Source organism: Pinus tabuliformis, chromosome 4_1 (genome assembly GCF_031772625.1).
Source record: "Pinus tabuliformis cultivar Carrire ecotype Pingquan chromosome 4_1, CPIR1, whole genome shotgun sequence".
In the NCBI taxonomy this organism is placed as follows: Eukaryota; Viridiplantae; Streptophyta; class Pinopsida; order Pinales; family Pinaceae; genus Pinus; species Pinus tabuliformis.
In genome coordinates this window covers 529,563,000-529,579,839 of record NC_142303.1, presented here as the reverse complement: position 1 = coordinate 529,579,839, position 16,840 = coordinate 529,563,000, and positions in this window count along the sequence as shown.

The window sequence follows — 16,840 nt, the reverse complement described above, 5'->3', positions numbered from 1 at the left end:
CATTTGTCATTCAGACTAGCTCTTTTAATGCTCAAACTCATCGATGATTCATGTTGTAGAAAGATGAGCCAGTATATGAAAGAGATCCAGTACATGCACAAAGCCATGTGGTCTGGTGGAATTCTATTTGGTCTGGTGGCATGTTTGTGGAGTGCCGCGTGTTTGTGGCATGACGCGTAACTTACAAGACATGTCTCTTGCAGAAGGGATATATATAAAATGCAAACCAAACATTTCATGTCATGGAACTAATGCTGGCATTAGTTTACACTATGTTTACACTCATGAAATATAGCCTCGGGAAGAGGCCAAATAAGACTATGAAATGAAAAGTTTATGGTCGAAACGACAAAACTATGGTCAAAGCCATAGACAGGGACTAACCAAGTTAAAATAATATTAATGCCTATCATTTCGATTACTATAGTCCCTGCCTTGCATATGACATGGACTAATAAAGCAAAAAATCTGATTGCCTTGCCTGCGGCAGGGACTAATAACACAGAAAATATGATTGCATTATGAATGCAAAAAATGTGGTAGGGAATAATAAGGGAGAAAATCTGACTGCATTATGATGATGCTGCCCTTTTCCATGAACCATTATGCCAATTGGAAACTATAAGGTCTGAATAAACGCTAAAGTTTGATTTTGAGCTCCAACTTAGTTAATGCAGTTGTCTCCAACACCAAGATTTAAATTCACCTAGATCATGGATACCAAGAACATGGATATTAGATATGGGTGAATTACGTGTTAGATATGCATCAACTGGTATATATTAGATTCATTGATGCAAGAAACAAATTCATAGAAATCAGTCCTATTCCACTCTGTTTTTAGGTAAATTAGTTAAATAAATTACTCTTATTTTTCCACTCCATTTTTCATGTAAATTAGTTAAATAGCCTAAGGGATTCATTAAGTAACATTTGTTAAGTGAGTAGAATAAATAATTAGTAGGGTAGACAACATATACAAAATATTTGTTAAGTAAGTAGAATAAATAATTAGTAGGGTAGACCACATATACAAAATATGTGAGGTAGTTATCGACATGGAGTTGTATTGTGTAAATGCATTTAATAGGGAAGACAACATACACAAGTTTTGGGAGGTGGTTATCTATATGGTGTAATATTGTGCAAACTTTGCAATAAGACATTCAAGTTATGGGCCAATGAGATATTTGAAAAATAGATTTTTAATTTATATTGAAAAATAAATACATTTTTTTCCAAAGTTAAACATTAGAATTTGCATTAGTCAATGCTAAACTAATATTGCTCAATAGACAAATCGTTTGATAGAGTCCTGCATTAGTAGGGACTAATAATAAAATATTATCATGGAGGAACAAGATGTAGAGGTTCTTCGTGTCCATCCCTAGCATGTACTTGTGTAAATATAAATACATGGTAGCTAGATATAGTAGATATAAAATTTGAAAAATGAATGCTTCATTACATCATTTTATAACAAATATTCAATGTACATGCCATTTTAAATCCATTTGATCTCATTGCTACACCAATTTGTGACAAATTATAAATACTTCTATTGCTACACCATTTTAAATCCCTTGAGTCTTTGTTATATATACTTCTAACCAAAGAGCTAGAGCCTTAACGTGATTGTTAGAGGATTTTCCAATTCCCTGAGAGAGAGAAATTTATACTTTTCCTCCATGGTTGAAGATAACTCCCCCGCCACCCCTTGCACCCTGCATCTCCCATTCACATATCACCCCTAGAGTGCCTTTCAAGGCCTGAATTGAGAAAATAATGTTTTACTTTTTAGTATTCATATTTTCCTCCTTCGAAATTGCCTAGAGCTATTTAGAAATTAAGAAAATCATTTATCATAGCCTTTACTCATGATCCAATTTCATTGATCCTTGTCCTCTATTTGCCTAAACTAAAATAAATTTTCTCAAAAGGGCTTATGCCTCAACAACCATTTTCTAGGTGATTCTTACTATTTGAATATAAATTTATTTCTATCTAACCAAATCTTCAAACTCAAAAAGAAGTGGATTTCATTACATATTCATTTGAGGACATGTTTATTCTAAAATGTGCTAAGATATTTCTTATGATAGATTAGAAATTCTTCTTACTAGCTCCTTGGCATGTCCATTTGTATGTATAGATCTAAGGAATAGTTGCAAAATATTTTTCAAAATTTAAATTCCATAAATAAATGACCTATAGTTTATCCCATCAAAACATTTTTAATATGGGTGGACCATCACATTTCCATATCATCTTCCTGATTGCAGTTCATGGAAATTAACATATTTCTTCAATTGAAGTTCTATATCCTTCTTTCATTGTATAATTGTTTCCTCTTGGATCCCATCCTCTTTAATCCTCAACTTCCTTACTCATTAGAATAAATCCTCTAAGATTGGACAAAAAAACATGCCATCTATTTTTTAGATGTTGCAAGGGTTCATTGTAATGTTCCCAAAGACCAATCCGAGGCAAGTTATGAACACTCTAATTCTACCCACATTTAAATTATTTATTGTCTAGCTCTTATTTCCTTAATTTTGAACTTCTATACCATAACATCAAATATGCCCTACATTTGAACAAGTATATATGCTTAACATTCTGACAACATGCATAATTTAGGCATAACCAATAGAGACATACTATGCAACATATTCATCGAAGCAACAACAATAATGATCTCATATAAATTATACATATTAAACACAGTAAGGCATAAACAAGCATAAGAACATTTACCTTTATAAAATCACCATCTAGTGGTTGACTTGGGAAGTTTCTCCTAGCCTTAGGCATTGTTGTTATATGACTCTCAATAGAAATCCTCCCCTGAGTTGGGGCTATGAAAGTACAAGGGCTAACAAAAGCACTCTATCGCTCAACCCAATCCCTCCAATACATAGATTACTCACTTAAACAACCATCCCAATCATCGAATCCTTTTCCTCCTCATCTCACACAAACCAAGAGAGGATCTTCTTCTTTGTAATTATAATCCCTTAGGCTATCTCACCTCTTCCAAGCTCCATGGTAAGTTGCCCATGACAATCTTTATGCTGAGACACAAAGGATGTCTAATGGAGATTATACCTCATATTTCCACACTATTTAGCTTACTTGATAAGCTTCATACTTTTCCTATGTCACTCATACAAGGCTTAGGACAACAATTCAAATTAGTGAGGATGAACATGAGAGAATCCCCTCAACTCTGAAAACCCAACTTGTTTTATGAATGTTTCCAACTTGACACTTTATCATCCTAAGAAGTATTTCCCAACTACTTTTCAAGAATTCCCAAGGTTGTTTTCCTTTACATCAATTAAGGTAAATGTACTTTAGATTTTGATAAAATATTCATTAATTTGGTTTTGGCTCCTCTATACCCCCTTATCCCCTTGTTACCCTCTTGTGGTGTCATAGTCTCTCGTTGTTTTAGTTCCCTTGCCACACAACCAACAATGTGTTTTATTAATAACATTGTGCACATTATTTAGAATACACTGTTTTGGTCATTGGCCATATGATACTGCTCACCAACTTGTAACGAAAAGTGTGTACATGTATATTACAAAACACAGGTGTTGCATTCCTCTTCCCTTATTTTTTTCACTATCCTCAATGCACAAAGTACACTAGGGTTTATATATACAATATGTACATAAAAAATATCAAAATAATTGTGGGTATGCTTCCCACATAGCATCCTCTAGTTCCTAGGTTACATCTTCAGGGATATACCAACTCTGTTGGGCCTTGTTGTAGTGGTTGCAACACCCTCCAAAATTTTTGCCTACATCCAAATTTCAGAGCCTTCTTTGTTTTTTCCCTTGATTGTCACAAACTCTTGAGCTCATACCATGAGCACTTGTGGAGTTTTCACACCCTCTTCGCTTGATCGATCACCAGTGATCTTTTGGCATGCTGATCGCTATGTCATGCTTGTGAGTTTGTTTTGGCACTTTGAAGGTTTGTCTTTGTGTGTATGAGTTTTTTTTCTTTGTTGACATTGGTCACACTCACACACTAAGTTGTAAACATTGTCACACAAGTGTCGTCATGGTCGTTCGAAGACATATTTCAACTGTCACACTTGTCGCTCTCAACCTTCGAGTTAGTCTCATTGAGCACATGTTGTCTTGTTGGTTTTAGGTGTCTTATCGTTGAGTCATGCTAAGTGTGTGATCACATTGTTGTGTTTGCACGAGTACACTTGCTTTCACACTTAGTCAATTTTCCTAAAAATCTTTCGACCGAACCACCCTCCGTCAACCAAACCTGATCTCAGTGACCTTGCACTGTTACCCAAAACTGAACAAAGCTTGAGGCTGTCCTCTGGGAAGCCTGCGTTTCACAATTCTGGAAATGAGCTAAATGAATGACTCCCAGGACTACGCTGAAGTTGTCCCAAAAGCTGATCCACTTTGCGCTTCCCGCAAGACCTCCCGTCAAGCCTCCCATTGGTCAATTGGAGAAAGAACTTGAGCTGTGACCTTGGGCTATACTGAGCTCTAAAATTGTGTAGAGCTGTCCTGCCCTGCCCATCCTACCTTCTCTGCAACCAACTTAGGAATTGCGCAGAGCTATCCTGCCCTTCCAACCCTTCTTCCCTACTCTGTAACCAGCTTAGGAATTGCAAAGAGCTATCCTATCCTGCCCTTCCTTCCCACTTTGCAACCAACCCAGGAATTACGCAGAGTTGTCTTGCCTTGCCAGCCTTGCTTCCTCGCTCTGCAACCAGCTTAGAAATTGCGCAGATCTATCCTTCCCATCCCTCCTTCCCTGCTCTACAACCAGCTCAGAAATTGCGCAGAATTGTCGAAGCGCGGATTGTCTCTTAGGATTACGTAATTTTGACCAGTAGCTCCTGCAACCTGACCTTGTGCTCCTCTGGAAAATTGCCTAGATTTTTCTGCCAGTGCCCCTTGCTTCCCGCACTGTCTTCCTTGAAGAAATTTTGTAGATCCCAGCTGGATGACATGCCCAGTGCTCCCTTGGAAAATTGCGCAGATTGGCCTAGTAGCTCCCGACACCTTGTCTGGCCTTCTTCTCGGAAACTGCGCAGTTCTGCCTCGCAGTTGGGTTTTTCTCCGAAGCTGTCACTGTTGTCTCGAATTGAAATTTTTTTTCTCGTAGTGACACTGAAGCAGTTTTTCTTGACAGTTCTCGAGAGCCTTGCATCCTGGCCTATGCTGTGCTCTCCGCAGTTTTAGTGCCTTGTCCCTCTCCCATCCACCTGCACCTAAATGGAAAACAATGCATCATGGTAGACTAGGATATTTTTGGATTTGATGTCATCTCATCATGAGTGATTGAAGGAACATGTACATCAATGAAACATGGTGTGATGATGAATGAGATGGAAAAGAGGTGCATGCTATAAGACTTTCTCGCAGTCGAACAAACCCATGAAGCACATCTAGTAAGCGAGTGAAGGGGACACATTCACATGCACTGTCAAGGAAAGACCAAGACCATCGAAGACCATACACACTTTTCCATGCGGAGGTGAAGACATGTTACACTGAGAGCATAATATCACTCAGAAGCTCGACACAGACACCGCAGTCAAACAGTACATGGCAACAGTGTCATGTCGAGGTGTGTCATGAGTTGTCTCGACCACATCACTACTATGGGCCATACTTGTTGTAATCAATGTGATGTAAAGCGGAAGTCCAAGAGACCCACATATGAATTCAAAGATTCATGTAAAGTCGAAAAGTCATAGTGAGTCAAACATTCATGAGGGAAGTTGAAGAGTCACAGGGGCCACTTATAACCCCTTGGATATATATACCCCCTAATTGTATGAGCAAAATACTTTTTACCTTGGTTCCCCCCACATAGCCTTGAGAGTCTGTAATATGTTCTTTGAGTGGTTCCAATGTACCACTATTGGGACTAGTGATGTATGGTGTAAAAATGTGTCTTGGATCTTTTGCTTAATTCACAAGCCTGTCTCAGGCCAGGACGTTTTCATGCATGTTTTGTACCCATTTGTAAGACTATTCTTTAAACATTTGAAATGCATGTTTTCTTAACCTGTAATAAGCTAGTTGAAATACTTAGGTTATTTTAGTACTCATATTGTTGAAGATGTGTTGTATTGTTTATCACTATTGTCCCGTCCGTGTAAACTACTCCGCCAGGAATTAGAAAAGCCATCTTTGTGTATTTCTTGGTGTTAACGACTGTCACCCCTGTGTGGACTATTCCGCTAGACAATGTACGTGTTTTCCCTTGAAATTTGGTTTTCACGACTACTGCATCCTTTGTGGACTATTCCGTTGGATGTTGGATAGACCCTTCTTGTTGTTTGTGTGTGTTTCTTCCTGGGTTGGGACTATTCCCTCTCATCAAGAAGCTCACTTTACCTCCCCCTTTTGATAGTAAGAGAACCCAGACACAGAGTTACATTACGCACTCACCAGGCACACTCTCCTCGCTTTTTTGAAGTTATAAGCATAACACTCTCTTTTGCTGAACATCAAGAGCTAAGGAAAATCTCTAAGAGAATGGCAACCGGGCCATCATACCTAATGAGACTCCTACACCAAACGATGTGAGGTCTAGTTGGGAATTCATACCGGGGAGATCCCATGAATGTTGGCAGGTCCAGGACCATCAACAGGCCTTTGTTAGTCCTATGTATTTGTTCCGAAGCTCCTTGAATTTCTTTAGTTGGCTTGACCTAAAAGTCCCCTTCAAGCTCCACTTGAGTCATTGTACAACCATTAACATGGTTAGTGTCTTGTACATAATTTTTCAATATGAGTCATGAAATACATTATGCACATATATAGGTGTAGGTAATGCAAGCTCATATGTAATTAGCCCTATTCTACTCAATATCTTGAATGGCCCATAAAATATAGCTACAAACTTCCTACAATTCCCCAAGTTCAGTGAGATCCTATTTAGCCTCACTTGCAAAAAAACATGATCATCCACTTGAAATTCTTTGGCTACTTTGTACTATCTACATAAATCTTCTGCCTGTTCTAGGATGCCTTCAAATTATGCATGATTTTGATAATTTTCTCTTCGATCTCTTTAAGAATTTTTGGTCCAATCACCACTTCAGTTACTCGATTATCATGGCTAATTGGAGTATTACACTTCCTATGATACAATGCCTCTAATGGGCTCATTTTTAATGATGCTTGAAACCTATTGTTTCATGCAAACTCAACTAATTGTAGAAAATCCTCTCATTTAAATGTTTTTTCCATCAGATACATTCTTAGCATGTCTTCAATGACTTGATTAACTCTCACTATTTTCCCATTTGTTTGTGGATGATGGGTTGTACTAAAAGTCAAACTTATACATAGCCCCTTAAAGAACCCTTTCCAAAAGTTCGAGATAAATTTAGAATCCCAGTCTCATATAATTGCCTTGATCACTTCATGAAATTGGGTAATTTATTTCATGTATATACGTGCAATGTATACTACCACGTGGCTCATCTTCTCTGGAATAAAATGTGCAACCTCACTCAATTTGTCTATCACCACCATGGTGAGTCATGTTGCTTCACTGCAATGAGTAATTTAGTGATGAAATCAATGGTGACTATCTGCCATTTCCACTTTGGAATGGGAAATGGTTGTCGTAAATCCATTGGGTAACCATGCTCATCCTTCACCTTTTGGAATTCTATGCATTTATAGAACTAACTAGCTGCGTCCTTCATTAATCCTGGCCAAAAGTATTGACTTCTTATGCCTATAATATTTTGATAACCTAGATGTCTAGTCTAGGGAACATAATGAATTTCCATTAGTACTAAATATTTAAAGTCTTATGAAATTTTCACATATATTTTACCTCTATATATGAGGATTCCATGCTCTTTCAACTCATAATTTTTATATCTTGGCTATAAATTTCCTTATTGTAGCACTTCCTTCACTTGCACATAGTATTGGCCAAAATTTGAAACCTCTAAAATCATGATTTTTAAATTTAACGTATGGTCGTAGCATACATATCATGTATTCTCTTGCCGAGTGCACCAACCACCTTGTTCTCTTTTCCTTGATGTTCTTTATCTCAAAATCACATTCACTAAGAAATTCCACCCATCTACCTTGTCTTTAATTCAATGTTACTTGTTCAAATAAATATTTCAGACCACTATGGTTTATCCTCAACCCAAACTTTATACCAATAAGGTAATGCCTCCATAATTTTAAATCATGCACTATGGATTTCAAATCTAAGTCATGAGTGGAAAAATGGCACTCATGATCCTTCAATTTACTAGACTCATAAAAATTTGCATAACCATATTGCACGAGGAGTCCACCAAATCCTTGTTTGCACACATCAATGCACATAATTAACTATTGATTTAGATCAATAATATTTGGTATTGGTGCACTTGTCCATAAATTCTTCAAATTCCTCACACTATGTTGTCCATTCAAATTTTACACTCTTATTTATAAAAGAAGTAATTGATTGTGCATCTTTTGAAAAACCTTAACTATATCTTCTGTAGTAGCCAACGAGTCCTATGAATGATTGAACCTTAGTGACATTTTTTGTTGCTAGTCAACTTCTCATTATTCAATTTTCTCTAGAACCACAATTATTCCTTCTTCTAAGATGATGTGCCCCAATATTCGATATTCTTTTGGTAAAAATAGCATTTACTTATTTCAGCATAGATTTGATGCTCTATTAATATTTTTAACACCATCCTTAAGTGTTTCTAATGCTCTTCCTCTAATTTGGAATATGTAAACATGTCATCTAGGAATACACTTAAAAACTTATCTAATTATTCTCTAAAAATTCCGTTCACCAATAACATAAAGATAGGGCTACATATTGCACCACTACAAACTCATAATGTCCATACCTTGTTCTAAAAGTTGTAATTCTTATGTCTTCATCTTTGATCCTCACCTAGTGATATCATGATCTCAAGTATCTCTTTGAAAACACCTTTGCTCCCTTCAATTGATCAAAAACATCATCAAAAGGAAGTGGGCACTTGTAACCACCTACCACCCCCTTGTCCTCCCTGGGCTATGGGGGGGTTACTTATTTAACCCGATCTCCATGAATTGTCATGAAAGTGGTGCTACAACATCTCATTTTCAAAGTCATAAAAACTTAAAATTGATACCACCATTGCATTCAACTTATTTAGACCTTTCTAGAGATATAAATTTTAATCTCAATCTGAGTCCTAGACTGAAATTTATGCCCATTATAAGTTTGGCATATTAAAAGAGGCCATGTCATTACAAGGGTAACAAATGGCACCCTTTTAGCCTCTACTTAGCCCAACTGACATTGCCATGCCATCACTGTAGGGTAAATGAGGAGCCAAACTATGGTGGGTTGGGTTTTTTACACATTAAACATAGTTTTCATTGCAATAAAGGTTAAAGGATACTTGGTGGGGCCTATCCCAATCCATGTCATGTAAAGTCGGACCATTAGCCACAATTTTCCACGCATCATTTCCACACCCAATGGCTCGAAGATTGAAACTTTGGTGGGGCGTACCCTTGTTTATGTCATGTTGAGCCAGGGACGATCAACCCGTGCTTCATTTGATTCATACAAATTCCCCAAAGATCTGAAGGAAGAGCACTCAATGGGCCGTTACCCAACACCTTTAGACATTAGATTTATTGGTTCATTCTTGACTTGATTTATTCAAGCACCCCAAAGGCCTGAAGGCAAGTGCCCGAAGACCCAACTCCTGAGTGTTACGGTTCAGGCCATGGTCATAGACCTCAAATTTTTGTGAGTGAGAATCATGAGAGGGGAGATCTTAATCACCAATTTTCAGTGAGAATTTCCCAAGTACTAGAACCATGGCCTTCATAATGCCTTGCCACACCCAGTAATGAATAGATGTCCAAATTACTCCTTATTCAAAATTTAAGAGAGGGGACATGGTCCAAAAATCCAAATCCACACAGATTACAAGTTGCATAAGAAAGCAAGGTTGTATATCTACTCAAGAAGAATTATGGTCCATTCATTAAATAATATAACATCTCTAAACATTCAAACTATTACAATTTTCATCCATGGTAACATGAGTGTATGTAAACCTATAGTTTACCACATTACCTATGATATAAGCATTTATCAGCACAATCCAAGTGTTCATTCAATTCATAAAATGAAATTTCATCTATAATCATGAGTATAGAAACAAGATCCATAGTTCAAGCATTCAAGGTTGCTAATAATACATGAGGTATTACAGATCCTCTAGTAAAATAACATAAGTCCACTAAGTGCATATCCTATTCCATTCCTTTGGCATACCAGTCAAGTGAAAGAGAACAATGCACACAGTTAACATATCCACCATAAACACAATATTGGATATCACAATCCAACCACTCATCATTTCCATAGACATGTAAGACATCATAACAGGTATGAACATAACAAAGATCTATACTAGTCGGATAATCAATAACATTCATGAATACTCAAGAACCTTTACTATACAAGTGCATTTCATAAAACATCAGAACTCATATATATATATATATATATATATATATATATATATATATATATATATATATATATCTAATATTAGTATGCTAAGATGATTGAAAATTGAAGGGGAGACTTCCACTCTCCTCCCATATATAGGCCAACCACACTACAACTTTAATGCACCTGACCACCCCCAATCTTGATCCATAGTCCGATGGGATGCTTGTCTAGGAAAAATCCACACCAAAGTTTGGTAAACTCTCATAGATGGAGTCCATTATCCAAGTGGTTTATCAATTTATCTATGGCAGTAAGCACCACAATGACCAACTCACTTTGATGAGTTTAAGCACAAGGATTCACCCAAGGTCCAACTGGGGTATTCACATTCCAGGAGATTGAATCCACTCTCCAGGTGGTCTATCAGCAATACAGTTCACACCATAGTGATTATGTCATCCATTAAGCGATATAATAATTCAAACAAATTTACCTAATGATCAAGGAGAATAGGGATTGAATTTTCCTTAATAAACAATGTAAACAATTATAAACCATTCATCATTCCAATAAGACAAATCAATGGGAGAAAGTGCTCATTTGTATTAATCAAAGATAAAGAGGAGCCTTACAACCATTTCCTTGATTGTGTGAAGTTCCTCCCAAATGCATTCAATCTCCTCCTAAATTTATCTTCTTTGAGTTCTGACCCCCTCTAACCCTCTACCCTCTAGTCATTTTATAGGCAAAGAGGAAGAATTTTCAGATCCAAAAGAGAAGGGTGAGACCCCTCAATTGAGGGATTAGGTTTCCATGAGGAAATGGATTAAGATGCATCATCTAAGGGTTATTGTTCGAATAATCATCACTTGGAAGCTTTCAGTTGGGAAATATTCGATCAACTATGTTTCTAGAATGTACTTTTTATTTTTACTTTGAATTCACCTGTGCAGGTTTGTAGTGGTAGACAGAGCACAACTCTACGATATTCTCAGAGTTAATTCCAGCGAATGCATGGGAAAAGCTAGGAAAATCAGTGCAGGTGAAACTTGACAAGGTGTGAGAGCTATTATTCCCAAATTTCTCATCTCCTTCAAGATATTTTTGGTTGTTTGACTTCTAAGGGAGTTCAACCAAACATGTTCACAGATGGTAAAAAGACCCATAAACTGATCAAGTGTCATGGTGAAAAATTGACATGTAACGGATTGCCCCCTAAAGTAAGAAGTTTGTAAAATAAGTTTAAAAGATTGAAGCACTTTATCATTCCAAGGATCAGATTAGAGACAATGGTTGGAAACCTACAGGGAACATTCAAGGATTACAATACGAATGTATATAAAAAATAATCACTGAGGTAGGCATTCCCATACTCAAAAGAGGCTGATTTTGAAGTCGTTGATCTATCTTTTCTATCTTTTTTTTAGCTGGTTTCTTAACATTTGGGATCAAAGCTTTCGATTCTAGGGTTTCTCTGCTTAAAACAGGTCATTGTGGAATTTTCGCTATAAATTTTTCTCTATGAATTTTCAGAAGCTAAAAAAAAACCCATTTGATTAGAAATCATTCTGAACCTTGCGTCCAAATGTCAGATCTTGTGTCACTATATTTTAGGAGATATGATATGAGGAATTTAGGGTTTTGCAGACTCCCAAATTACATTCCAAATAGGTGACCTTGGGAAAATCATCATAACTTTCTCTCTGTGCATCAAATTGAATTTTCGTAAGGAGTTACAGAAAGAGGATGGACTGTAGTTTTTTATATGTATTTTTTAGATCCGAAGGTCAAAACAGTGACACGTGGCACATCATACAATTTCACTCTACTGAAAAATTATATAATCAGGTCATCTTGGGAGATTGGTCATAACTATTTCTTGTAGAATCAAATTTTGATGATATTGGTGACATTGGAAAGAGGACTCAGAGGGCTATTGCAGGAAGCAATTTCAGACCTTGGAGATCCGTAATTATAGAGATACAACAGATTCAATATCGAGCTTCTACAAAGCGAAAAAATAGTGTGTAGTCTTTTTAAAATTTTGTATAAGTTTGGGTTGAAAAATTAGTTTGAAGTTAAAAATGCATAGTGAAGCATAATTATCATTAATTGATGCCCTAAAGAAAGAAAATGGAAACATCTAGTAAACAACCTGAAATCTCTAGCATGACTCATGAAGAAGAGGAAGAAATGCAACATGATATATCAAAATTACGAGACCAAGTGCAACAAATTTCACTCTCACAAAAGGTAACATAAACTAAGATTGATGGTTTAAAGAAAGGCGTGGAAGCTAAGATGAATGGCATGGAAGTTAAGATGAATGGCATATACGATAATATGGATGGTAGAGAAGAAAAACTGAAATGTGACATGGAAGATTTGACGATAGATTTGACTAAGTTGCTACAAGAAATGATTACTAATGGTGAAAGGGTAGTAAAGGAAAATCATGATGAGAACAAAATAAATGTTAATCATGATTTCATAGACTCTAACATTGTATTGAAGAACCACCATGTTTCAAATATCAATATGAGGAAGTTTGATGGCAAGGATCCCGTAACATGGATACTACAGATGGAACAATATTTCAATCTCCATAATGTGAAAAACACATAAAAGGTACACATTACAACTTTATATTTGGAACCAAATCAGTTTGTATGGTATTGATGGCTTTGCTCTCGTAAACAAATTGTCACTTGAACAATTTTTATGGAAGAAATGATAGCACATTATGAGGATACAAAAAAAAAACACTTTTTTTAGCCAACTGATAAACCTAAAACAAAAGGGTTCAATGATGGAGCACATTGAGGACTTCCAAAAATTGAATATAAGGGTAAACGATATTATAGAGGAGCATTGGATTGATGTGTTCATAGAGAATTTAAAGGATAACATCCAACATGAGATTCACCTTTGGGAACTTGACTCACTGGAGATTGCATTCAGGTTCGTACGAAAAATGGAAAGAAAAATTATAGCAACAAGGAAGCCTACAACTCACAACTATAAGGATGGAAGTGTTGTTTCCCCTAGCCTTCCACAACCTAAAAGGTTGACACCCAAAAATTGGAAGAAAAAAGAGCAAAATGGATTTGTTATAGTTGTGAGAACAAATACACTAAAGGTCATAAGTGTGCTGAGAAGAAATTATTTTACATAGATTGTGAAGAGGAGTAAGAAAAGGAACAAGAAACATAAAAAGAAGAGAATATACACCAAGAACAAACCCTATAGAAAGAAGAAATGAATCCGACCATATCTTGTAATGCATTGGCTAGAATTACCAATCCTCAAACTATCAAGATAAAAGGACATATCAAGAAGAAAAATGTAATAGTGTTGATTGATTCGGGCAGTACCCATAATTTTATTCATTGTAAGATAACCAAGGAATTAAATTGCTTCCTATATCCAGCACGAGAGTTTCAAGTGATGGTTGTGAGTGGAGGAACCATAAATTTCTCTGGAAAGTTCCATAATATCAAGTTATCCATGGGTCGTGTTGATGTTGTACTAGGAATCCAATGGCTACAATCCTTGGGTACAATAGCTTTTAATTTTCAAGAACTTTTCATGAAATTTTCTTCGGAAGGAAAGGAATTTGAATTAAGAGGTATCACAGGGAAACCATCAAAGATAACCAAATCTAATGGAATGACAAAGCTAAAGATAACCAAATCTAATGGAATGACAAAGCTTCTAAAGAAATAACAACGAGGCATAATTGCATAATTATGTTCGTTAGATGTTCCAACATCGTAATCATCTATTTCTCCAGATCTCCAAAAAGTCTTAGACAATCATTCCAAGGTTTTTAATACTCCCAAAGGTATCCCAACTATTCGTGATCATGATCATGATATTCATTTGATTCGAGGAAGTGTTCCTCCAAACATCAGGCCTTACAGATATCCCTGTGCCCAAAAGAGTGAAATTGAACGTATGGTTATAGAAATGTTAGAGGTTGGTATAATTCAACCTAGTCAAAGTTCTTTCTTTGCTCCAGTAATATTGGTGCACAAGAAGGATGGATCATGGCGCATGTGTTCGGACTATAGGGAGCTCAACAAGCTCACTATTAAAGATAAATTTCCCATTATTGTCATTGATGAACTATTGAATGAATTGCATGGATCAATTTAATTCACCAAGTTGGATCTTCGTTTAGGATATCATTAAATCAGAATGGAGACTGAAGACGTTCCGAAAACAACATTTAGAACTCATGAGGGTCATTATGAATTTTTGGTCATGCCTTTTGGCCTTACCAATGCACCTTCTACATTTCAAGGTTTGATGAATTCCATTTTCAAACCCTTCCTTAGAAAATTTTTGTTAGTATTTTTTGATGATATACTAATCTATAGCAAGTCCTAGAAGGCTCATGTTGAACATGTTGACAAGGTGCTCAAACTATTGGAGAGAAACAATTATATGCAAAAAGCTCCAAATGTTTGTTTGGAGTACAAGAGGTGGAATATTTGGGTCATATTATATCTCATGAAGGTGTTAAGGTAGACCCTAGCAAAATTAAATCCATTGAGGAATGGAAAATATCCACATCCATAAATCATATGCGAGGATTTCTCGGGTTGACAGGGTATTATCACAAGTTTGTTAATAATTATGGGAGAATAGCAACACCTCTAACAACATTATTGAAGAAAGATGCATTTTTATGGATTCCAGAAGCAACGAAGGCCTTTGAACATCTTAAAGAGGCAATGTGCCAAGCACCGGTCTTAGCTACGTTGGACTTCACAAAAACCTTTATTGTGGAATGTGATGCCTTAGGAAATGGAATTGGTGCTATTTTAATGCAAGAAGAAAGACCAATTTCTTTCAAAAGTCCTCCAATAAAAGGAAAGTATTTACACAAAGCTATTTATGAGAAGGAAATGTTGGCAATACTACATGCACTTAAGAAAAGGCGACCCTACTTAATGGGAAGACACTTCAAGGTAAAAACGGATCATGATAGTCTTAAATACTTTTTTAGAACAAAGATTATCTTAAGAAGAGCAACAAAAATGGGTCAAAAAGATGTTGGGTTATGACTTTGAAATCATCTACAAAAAAAGGAAGCAAAATGTTGTGGCAGATGCACTCTCAAGAAAGGATGAGGATGTGGAAGCATTTCTTTGTGCCATTTCTATTATCCAACCAGATTGGAAAAACGAAGCAAAGGGATGAATGGAATAAAGACGAAGAAGTGTGGGCACTCATTCAAAAATTACAACAAGATCCTAGTACATCTGATACATTTAGCTAGAAAAATGATTCGTTATGGTACAAAGATCGCTTATACCTATATCAGAATTCCCAACTCAAACAAAAGATTCTTATGGAATTACAAACCTCTCCATTAAAAGGGCACTCGTGATTTTTAACAACTTACCACATGGTTAAGAAGGATTTTTTTGGGATGGGCTTAAATATGATATTCAAAATTTTTTGGCGGAATGTTTGGTTTGCCAACAAAATAAAGTTGAAACAATTAAGACCCCTAATCTATTACAACCTTTATCCATTCCACGTCAAAGTTGGGAGGAGGTTTCAATGGATTTTATCATAGGTTTACCCAAGTCCAAAGGAAAGAGTGTAATCATGGTTGTAGTTGACAGACTTACCAAGTATCCAAACTTTTGTGCATTATCTCATCCATTTAAATCCAATACAGTTTCTACTGCATTTATGGAAACAATTCAAAATATACATGGAAACCCAAAGATTATTGTAAGCGACAGAAATCCCATTTTCTCTGTAAATTTTTGGTAGAAATATTTTCTTGTCTTGGTACTCAGTTAGCTCATAGCTCTCTTATCATCCTAAATCTGATGGGAAAACTAAGATAGTAAACAAATTTTTAGAAGGATATCTTCATTGCTTTGTATCTGATAAACAAACACAATGGGTCAAATGGTTGCCTCTGGTTGAATGGTGGTATAACACTTCCTTCCATACCGCAACAAAAATGACCCCATTTGTGGCACTTTATGGATATCACCCACCATCCATCACATCATATTTTAAGAGAAAATTCTAAGGTTAAAGCAGTGGAAGATCAAATCGAGCATCAAGAACAAGTTCTCCAACTCTTAAAGGATAACCTAACTTTGGCACATAATAGAATGAAACAACATGCAGATCAACATCACAGCGAAATAAGTTTTGATGTAGGTGACTGGGTATTTCTAAGGCTACAACCATATGAACAAATTTCCCTCAAGCAAGATAAGAAGGATAATAAATTATCACCAAATTATTATGGTCCATACAAGGTGTTGCAAAATATTGGTACTATGGCATACAAATTGGA